The sequence below is a fragment of the Accipiter gentilis genome, chromosome 30, assembly GCF_929443795.1.
Source record: "Accipiter gentilis chromosome 30, bAccGen1.1, whole genome shotgun sequence".
In the NCBI taxonomy this organism is placed as follows: Eukaryota; Metazoa; Chordata; class Aves; order Accipitriformes; family Accipitridae; genus Astur; species Astur gentilis.
The window spans coordinates 7891807-7901646 of record NC_064909.1 but is presented as its reverse complement, the minus strand read 5'-3'; positions in this window follow the sequence as shown (position 1 = coordinate 7901646).

Here is a 9840-nt window from a genome sequence, read left to right as displayed (position 1 = left end):
CTCAAACCGACACATAGTTTTAAACAGAGTCATCTTACTCTCGGATGCAAGGCAACAGGTTAACAAGGGGTGTATGAGGAACAGTGATAGGGCTTTTTCAGAAACAGCCCTAGTTAGAAAAAAACATGCTTTTTCACTTATTCTTTCTTTGCACTTTTTTACGAGTGCTAAAACTCTCTGTACTGTGACCGTCAGTAATTGCAAAGCAAACGTGTCACGTAATCATGCTCTACGGCTCTGTTTCTTCCATGAATCTCCAAGTACTTTACAAAGGAAGAGAAATATTGCTATTCCTATTTAGAGTGGATGGTTCCTTTTTCGCAGATGTCGTTCCCATACCACACGGTCCCCTCAGACAGCAGTAATGCTTCCTCGGTGCAGCTCTAGCTATAAAGAGAATCAGCCCAATGATGCATTTGGACCAACGAGCACAAGGGAGACAAACACATGGCTTGAAGCATTTAATTTCAAAGTCTGTATCTCTAGAGGACATATGAAGATTAGAGAAGATCTTTCTCACAGACACACAAGCCCAAACACCTGTACGTTCTTTTGGGTTTATTGTATATAATGATTTTTCTTTCCATTCTGTTTTACCAGCACATCTTCCTGACAACTGGAAATGGTTAGAAAACAGCAGGAAAATGGGGGTGGGAGGGAAGCAAGGGAAAAAGAAAATATTTACGTGCTGCTTTAAATATTTTCCAGATTTGAAGATTCAGGGTGGGAGGAGGAGAAGGAGGGGCCTGTTTTTCTAAAAAGCATGGGAATCCAAAAGTTGAAATCTTTAAATTTCCAAATGCCAAAATTCAATGGCATTAAGTCAAAACAGATGTTTCATTTTGGTTTTGCATTTTAAAAATGGATGTAAGCTTGATTATTGTCATTTCATAACAAAACATTTTGTTTTTAAAAGTGCTATAAAGAACTCCATTTCCTTTTACTTCAGTTTTTTTGAAAGAGGTTTCCCCAGGGAAATTTCAACAGGAAAAAAGAAGGGGCGTTCTGACCTCCTCTGCCTCCACACTTGACTTTAATCTGCAATGAAAACGGGTCACCTCATGGTCTTTATTATACTGTGCTCAGAAAAAGAGGACCAAAGAAGGTGTTAGAATATTCCCTATTGGACATTATGATGATACAATGAATTATGGCCATTGCAGACACTACCTTTTACCACTTATAATTTATGGGGGAACAGTAGGATATAAAACTGAAGAAGAGGAGAGTACATTTTTCATTTTGCAATGTAGAAATGGTGTGTTTCTTATAATTTTACAGCTCTGGGGTGTCTTTATTTTGTATTATTTTTTCCTGACAAGTTTGTTATAATGTTTAATATACTTTTTATGATCAATACTTGACATTTTGCATTTTAATTGCAATTTTTTGAAAGATGGTATTATAGTCACTTGAAAGAACCTTAGACCAGTCCATGCAAACATACATATTTAGTATATGCAAATGTATAATGTATATACCTCTGTATTTTCATTTTTAATCTATTTTAATACAGCCTACCTTTAATACAAAGGGGGAAAAAGAATTCTAAAGACTGATTTTCTTTGGCTTAACTATTTGCTATACTGAAAATTCTGCTTTCTGAATTATATAGTTGAAATATTTGCAAGGAAATGCAAAATCTTTTATAAGTTTTGAAAATAATCACCTGGCCTCTGCAATCCAATTCCCTTGTAAAGATTCCTGTACCATCGCAGTAACATTTACGCAGATATGCCCACTGAGATGAGACTGAAACACTGGAGAGCAGTTAAAGGGATTTTTGGTACAACAGATAAGAATAATCTGAGAGGAGGAAAAATGCAGTTACAAACCACAGAGTTAATGGTGTGGATCCTGTGTGGGGGGAGGGAGTGGGGAAGGAGAGAAGGGAACACGTGCCTGAGGATTCAGGCTAAGAAATACTAGAATTGCTTTGCAAAAGGCAGAAATAGCTCATGTGCTATTTTTGTCTTTCGCAAACTAAGTCTAAATAGCACACTAGAGCCCAGGGTCAGATTTTTTAAAACACAAAGGATGTAGATAAAACACTTTGGGTGCAGAGAGAAAAAGTGTGTTATCTGGCATCTAACTCCCACTGCAAATCAGGAGGTGAGAAACCCATTTTAACTTTAAAAAGTCAGCCCCCACCTCCACATGCAGGCAAACTGTGTATGAGCAAGTAGTGTTTCCTCGTTAAAATGTTTTTCCGTAACCCATCGGACAGTGATAGTGTACGAGACCTCTTCGGCAGAAAGCAGAGTGCAGCAGGAGCACCGCAGTGCAGCAGGACGTCACTTCTTTTTGCCATTAAATCCGCACCCCCAGCTGTCCCTTTATAATACAGTGCAAGAAAATGCATCCATTAAGTTGGGTTTCTTCATAGCTGGGCTGAGCCTGTGATTTCATGGGCAAGAAGAAAGCCTGCAGCCTTCTGAAAGAGCGATTTTGGCTCTCTTCATCTGGACCTTAGCCACACACCGTCTGCAGAGCTGGGGCAACCTTTCATTCTTCCATGAATTCCCAAGAATCAGACTTCAAAGTCTGGTGGGGTCCATGTACCCAGAACAGCATTTCCTGGGGGTGATGAGGTGGCTCCGGGAGTGGGTGAGCTGTAAAACCTGGGGAGACCACGCATGCTCTTCGGTCCTGGAGAAGCAGAGATGGGTCGCCGGTGGTGGGGAGGGGGATGCAGCAAGTGTGGGAGCTCCCTGCACTCCAGGTCGGCTCTATCCCAGCCTGTCAGTGTGGAGGCCCATTGCAGAACGATGTTATGTTTACAATTAAATGTATTAGCATCGCTGTCCCAGCGCTGGCTCTTGATTCGGCTTGCTGCCTACAGGACAAGTAAAACCCGTTTTATGATGGAGGCGTGCAGCTAATGCGCACAAGGTTGGTTTTGGTCTGAGACAGGGCAAAGCGCTTCTGTGCTTGGAAAAGGGTCAAAGCAGAACAGCAGCTGTGGCCCAAAAAGCTCTCTCCTTTTCTTTCCATTGGGATATTTTCTGTTATTATGCAATTTTCAGAGCAATCAAAGCCAAATGATTCCAAGCAGCAGCTAAACAAAGTTAAGGAAGAGGTTAATATAAACTACATGGAAAGCTACAGATCGCACAGAACAGTTTTCAGCGTAAGCAGACAAGAAGGCTGAGACAGTGAGACATAAGGAGAGCACGTATCTCAGCATTGCACAGGGAGCTTGTGAGAGCGGTACAGCTTTCTGAAGTCAAACTTGAATCTCACTCCATTTCTCTAGCTATAAAGCATGTGTCACAGTCCCCTGTGACAGTCTTCAGTGGCTCAGGAGTGAGTCTTCATTTCACAAACAGCAATTCTCCAGCTTAGTTTTTACTGTTTGGGTCAAACTTCCCCCTCCTTAAGTGTGTGGTATTCTGATTCATTAAACACAGTATGTTCATATGACTTTGTGTTTCAGGACCAGAGACTTATTTCAGTATTTCAGTGCTTACTAATATTTATAGAACACTGTTTACACTTCTCTTGACAATCAAAATTCGTTACTCAAAATGGTTGCTTTTTCCTTCAGAATCGGCACTTTGAATTCTTTTGTTCCTTTCTCCTTGGCCTACTTGCGTTCCCTTTACTTTCCAAAGCCATCCTACTTTCTCTTAGGCAATTTACAAAGCAAGTCACTGATCCACCACAGTTCAACTCTTGCATAAACTGGATCCATGGATTTGTGGGTTTTAAGGAAGGGGGTAGGTAGAGGGGTCTGACTGCTTGGCTGACGGTGCAGCTTCTCCAGAGCTCTGGCTCAGGCTATGCACTGCTCACAGAGCTAGACGACATTGTTACACACCATTAGCTGCCCAAGAATTAAGCAGGTTATATCACTATGTTCTCAAGAAGTTATTACTTCTCAACAGTCCCTTTGTTTTGACATTAGCCCCTATTTTACTGTAACCGGGTGATTGAAGTATTTCTTGTAGCATTTCATCATTATTCAGAGCTGAACAAGTGCAGTCAGTGATTAATAGCACATTCATTGTGAGACTTGGATACCTGGTGATCTGCATCATGGTGCTTAGTTCCCAACATCTGCTACATTCTGCAAACTTTGTGAGAACAGAGCCTTTGTAATATTTCTCTGAAGGTTTTTAAGCATGTTTGCTTGCAGTGTGTTTACAGGAATGATGTCTATTATTCCTGTGCTGGTGGAACTTGTGAGCCCTGAGCTATGTCTTGGCACCTGCACGCAGACTTTGTATAAATATATACATAGCAGCTTTTTAGGCCGCTCAGGACTGGACTAGCTATTGCTTCCTGGCAGTATCTTAGCAAGCAAGTTTATTGGCACAAATACTCATTAGTTAAAACAAGTCTGAAGTGGCTCTTATGGAAGTCTATTTTGAATTGGTATCATGAAAAGTCTCAGTAGGAGCCCCATTCCCTAAGGTATAGACATCTGATCGAGGAATGTGCTGGAACACTCACAACCAGCAAACACACGCTCAGCTTCACACTTTTGTATGGTATTAAAAACTTGCAGAGAACTGATATTTTGTAGCACCACTCCCCCTCCTAAAATTCTTTGTGTTCCCACTGCAACACTCTCCCTAGTGGGCTTTCCATCAGCCAAGTCCCCAACAGGAGAAAACCTCCTCCCCAAAACACCTCACAAGGAGAAGGGATGCTGGTGTCTCTGCTGCTGGGGATGCGTTGGGCGGAACTGACGGAGTGTAGCTCCAACGAGCAGCTTCTCTCCATCCCTGCTGGGGGAGCAGACAGGCTCAGCCACAGTCTGCTCCACATCTGGTTGGCTGCTGCGGCTTTTGGCATCGAACCTGTGTGGATATTTGCAGTCTGTTGAGTGGTTTGATGAACATATCAATATGATGGTCAAGCACGTCAGTTTTCACTTCACGTAGCATTGCCAAAGTATGTTTTTATTTAAAGTAAGGCTATTTTGAAACTCCCTTTCATTCTTCCGTGATGTCTCACAGATTACTGAAACTCATTTTTGGAAGGCTGAAGTGTCCTTTACGCCTTAACCTCTGTTCTTCCTGGGCTGCTCAGGGAATCTGCATGCTCCTTCCCACCCTGAACTCTACTACAAGCAGGTAGAATGGCTTTCAATGTTACGCTTTGTGCGTGCGAAAAAAAATCCCAACAATGCTCACATTTTGCAGTGTTTATACGTAATTGCAGAACAGGCTTTCTCCCTGTTGGAAGGGGCTGGGTAGGATCTGAACAGTGTAAGAGCTGTCCCACAACAGGGGAGTCTTCTCCCAGTGAAGATAGGATGCAACAAGGAAGGAAAAAAAAAAAAAAAATCTGTTTGAATAAGACTTTCTGTATACAAGGGTTAAAATCTGCTCCCTTTCTTCCTTGCTCCTGTCAAATTTCCCCCTGAAGCATGCTTCTGCAGCAAATCCTTCCCTAGGAATAACTCCTGCTCCCTTTCTACTCCTGAACTATTACAATTGGCCTTATTTCCCCCATGTCAGTGGTTAGAACAAGGATTATCTGAAGGGACAAACAAGTATTACAGGAAAGCTAAAAAGCCTTCAAAAGGGCGTCTTCAAAAAAAAAAGGGGGGCAGGAAACAGCTACGCCATGAGACTTTGGGAAGGTTCTTCAGAAAAGGGTGAAAGAGCTGTCCACAGGGCCATGTCCTCATCTATTTGTCTGTGAGGTCCCCAGGAGGAGATGCCTGCTCTGCCCTCCTTCTTTGGGGTGGCTGGTGAGGGTGCCTGGAGGGGCACGGCACCCACCAGCATCACCTGCCAGCCGGTACACTGTGCACCCCAGTTAAACCTGGTCTGAATCTCTCCCTTCCTCCCTTTTCCTACAGCAGTCTTTTTGAGGGAGAAGAAAAATCTCACCGACTTCAGAGGGAAGCAGAGTATCAGCCCAATTAGCACAACGGTCACTACGGGAGAAATGTCCTAACATTATTTAAGTTCAGGCTAACCTCTGAAAGGGCTGCGTGCTTGTACGAATGAGGACACCCAGGAAAGTTAACCCTTGTTTGTCTTTAAAGTGGATTGGTTAAACTAAGTTAAACTCCCACATAGATGCTTTTACTGTTCCAAAGGGAATAAGCACTGCCAGCCACAGTGGTGTGTTTAGCAGCGGTGTGCTTAACAGTGTCCACAGGGCAGTTTAATTCAATTTAATTAATCCACTTTGGAATTCACTCCTTTAATTAAATTCAAGCTCAGTTTCTAAATATATGATTTGTTGACAAGCCCTACATGAATAGCCCTTCAAACAAGATTGTCTTTTTTGCTAACCAAAAAATGGGAGAAATCATTCTAGGACACTAGTGCTGCTTAAGGGAAAAGAGCTGGAAGAGGAGCAGGTACAAGAAAGTGCTTGGCTTTGCTTTAAATTACAAGCCTTTCTATGGCATTTTGTATCACTTTTCTATTTCTGCTTTAGGTTTCTAAGGAAGCATTCAAGATGCAGTTAAATTATAAGAATGTCTCCTGGTTTGGTAAGGAATCATCCTGTTTCAGCAGATCTGTAATGACCTGAAACTTATCGAAAGCAAGACCAAGCACATTCCCTTAGAAAAATGTGTTACAAGTGGAGCCTGCTCATGCCGAGGCTCCATCCCAGGTACCACAAATGGACAGAAAGTATTACATTCATTTTAACGCAAAGATACACCAGCACTTTTGGTTCAGTGAGCTGAAAACTCAGAGAGATCTAAGACCTGTTGAGTGACTGGACAACTACAGCTTTTAGGAAAAAGAAAAATAAACTGATAACATAGGGTGAGTAATGACTAGTACATTTATGGTGCAGTTGTTTATGATCTGATCCCCCAACCTGTGGTATTTTCAGGATGCATGAATACATTGGTGCATAGCAACCTTCCAAAGTCTTGTTAAAAGGCAGATGCTGAATGGAAATCTTCACTTTCTTGTATTGGTGTTTATAATCTGAGAAATGTTGGGCAGCGAAGATACGATTTTCCAAGGGGTTATTAGACATTATCTTAATCCAACAAAGCACTTAAGCACCAAGCTTAAGAGCTCTGCTGGATCTTTAAGCCAGAGGGCTCTGCAGCACCCTGGTTATCAAGTCCTGTGTGAAAGCTACTCGGTGAGGAACAGGAACATATAGTGCTTTCAGCCCACTAAGAGTTAAAAGCGCAGCTGCAGCATTCCAGTAATAACATCCGGGAAACATCAGCTCCCATAAGATCACATTGACCACAAAAATCTCTCAAGCTTAAACACTCAGAAAATTGATTACCGCTGCTTTTTAAATAAGCCCTGTCTACTGACAGCAGGTTTATGAAATAGATTTGTAGCTGCAGTTATGACCAGTATCAAGTGGATTTCCTCTCTGGCAAGAGAGAAGGATAGCAGCAGACACTGTCCTCCAAAGGTCTAAGAAAAGAAAACCTTGGGGGATTGTTGAAAGATTTTTTCTCTCGACTCCTCAAGAAAAGGGAAGGTGGGCATTAGCAGTCATCACCTTCCACAGCTATGCAAGCTCCAGTTCACACACCACCCCCCCCCCCCCCCCCCCAACATTAAGCCCATTTTCAGACTGGTGTACTAACCTAGCAGCACTGTAACTACGTCTCATTCAACACCCAAGTATTTCATTCAGTCAGATGGCTGGGTCACCAGTTTCTCTTGGTAACAATAGGGTATAGATGTGTACATTTGCCGGGATCATAAGTACAGATCCATCACAGTCCCAGATGCATGAAATACATTAAACGGCTCTGTGGGTATTTTGGAAATTATCCGTAGAGATGATGATCGGTTTTGGTGTACACAGCCATGGTGGTATGGGTGCAACTGATCTTTGCTAAATATCTGGCTGCTGCCTCAGCTTTCCCTCTCTGAAAATGTATCCCCTGGGGTTGATTTGTCCTGAATTTCCCTTTCAAAGAAAGGAAGAGTCTGAGCACAATTTAGGTCAAATGTCTTGTTTTATCTACAGATTTTCTATGGGTTACCCTAATGCTCTTCAGGGACTCCACAGAGGGCTTTCCTGCCTGGATGGTGATGAAGGGCTGACTCTTACAAGGAGAGTTTCACCTCAGTGGTCGGGGTCTCTCCACAACAACTCTTTCACATCACTCCTTTCTTCTGGCCCAGTGTGGTCAGCCGTGTACCCCACTCCTTCCCTGCTTCACGGGAAACAGCTTACGAGCCAACACCACCTCCTCCTCCAGTTTCTACCTCAGGGAGTGCATTGATGAAAACACTGTATGGCTGATCATTTCCCTGCCCCAGCTCTTAAATACACCGCTTCATCTTTTTTGCAGGCCTTTGTCTCAGCCGTCTTACACTTCTCCTTAGCTGCTTCTTTTATTAAAAAAATCTTTTTTAGAGGTCGTGTTCCTTGCTGCCTTTCTACCACCACCACCCCTCTGCAATCCCGCCAAGGCACTAGAGAGCTCTTGCCCAGCTGCTGACCTCTCCAGAAGCCTCCCCCCACGCTGCAGCACCAGTCGCTCTCCGGGTTCCCATCACAGCCCTTTTTCCCGAGGATCCCCTCCCCGCTGAAGCCCAGCACATGCTGGCCTCGTCTCACCATGCCGTTCTGCATCCAGCCTACAAGCTAGCACTTGCTGCAAGCATGATCAGGGAGGAAAAACAGGTTGACACTGTGTAAGTCGGGGCTCAAGCCCTGGTTTCTGTCCCAGGTCAGTGCTGTCCCCTCCAGGGAGGCAGAGAGAAACCTGGGGTGAGTGGTGGCCGAGCTGACAGCCCCACTGCAGTAAGGGTGAAGCCGAACTGCAGAAGAGGGGAGGGGGGGTTAACACACGGGATGACATCTGCAGCAGGTAGATAACACCAGGCTGATCTAAGAGGCTGAGCAAGGTGGCATGGCCCCTGCAGCCCAAGTTGGCATGAAACCTGCCTCTGATCCAGGCTAATAATGAAACATAAATGGGTAGATCTGAGCCCAACTTACTTCTAAGCATCAGAGCATCAAACCCCACGATCTTAGACAATCGTGCTGTAGCACTTGTGGGCTAACGAGGAATTAATTTTTCTCCTCCAGGACTACTACTTGGGTTGATTGTCCTCAGCAGGAGGTGACTTGTGCACCCATGCAGAGATGTGCAGGGTGGAGAACTCGCCATGCCTCGGTGGATACCTGTAAGACGGGAAACTGTCTTCCTGGGTGGTATTGATTTCAGCATCTCACTGTACGGATTCTGCCATGGCACCTTGACAAAATTCAGATTTATCTGCACATCTGGCATTAAGTACTTCAAAAACACCTGCATGTGCCAAAACCGGCCTGAAAAAAACTGTATGTGGTCTGAAAACTATATGCATTTTTCCTACTTTTGAGATAGCTCAGCTCCATTTTTAATGATCACAGCCTCAAACGGCCATGATGTTAACAGAGCACAGAATGTGGTATTTAGAGAGCAGCAATTATGCAGCAGTTGAAGCATGGTCTGTAAGCAGAAGCAATTTTGTTAGACTTTTATTAGACTTGCTGCTGTTAGAGGAAGAAGCAAGTAAACTCTGGCCTTGTGTGCACTGAATGCCTTCTGAGTATCTTTTGTTTACTTTTCCCTCTCTACAAACCATGTCTTTCTTGTGTCTTGTGTAATAGATGTAGGTTAAAGAAACAACAGGTAAAACTAAGAAGACAAGAAGGACATCAGAAATGTATATATATGTATATATATTTACCATTTTTCAAAAGTTAAGATGTTAAGTAAAATCCTGGATTCAAGCATGGTCAGTTTACCCCACCTCAGATCTTAACATCTGAAATATGACCCAGCCCATATTTCTGACTTATTGCTTTCAATTTTATCAAAACAAAGTAGCCCAGAAGTTCCTTGCCAACCCATCTATTTTTGCCACACATACAGAAAGCAGA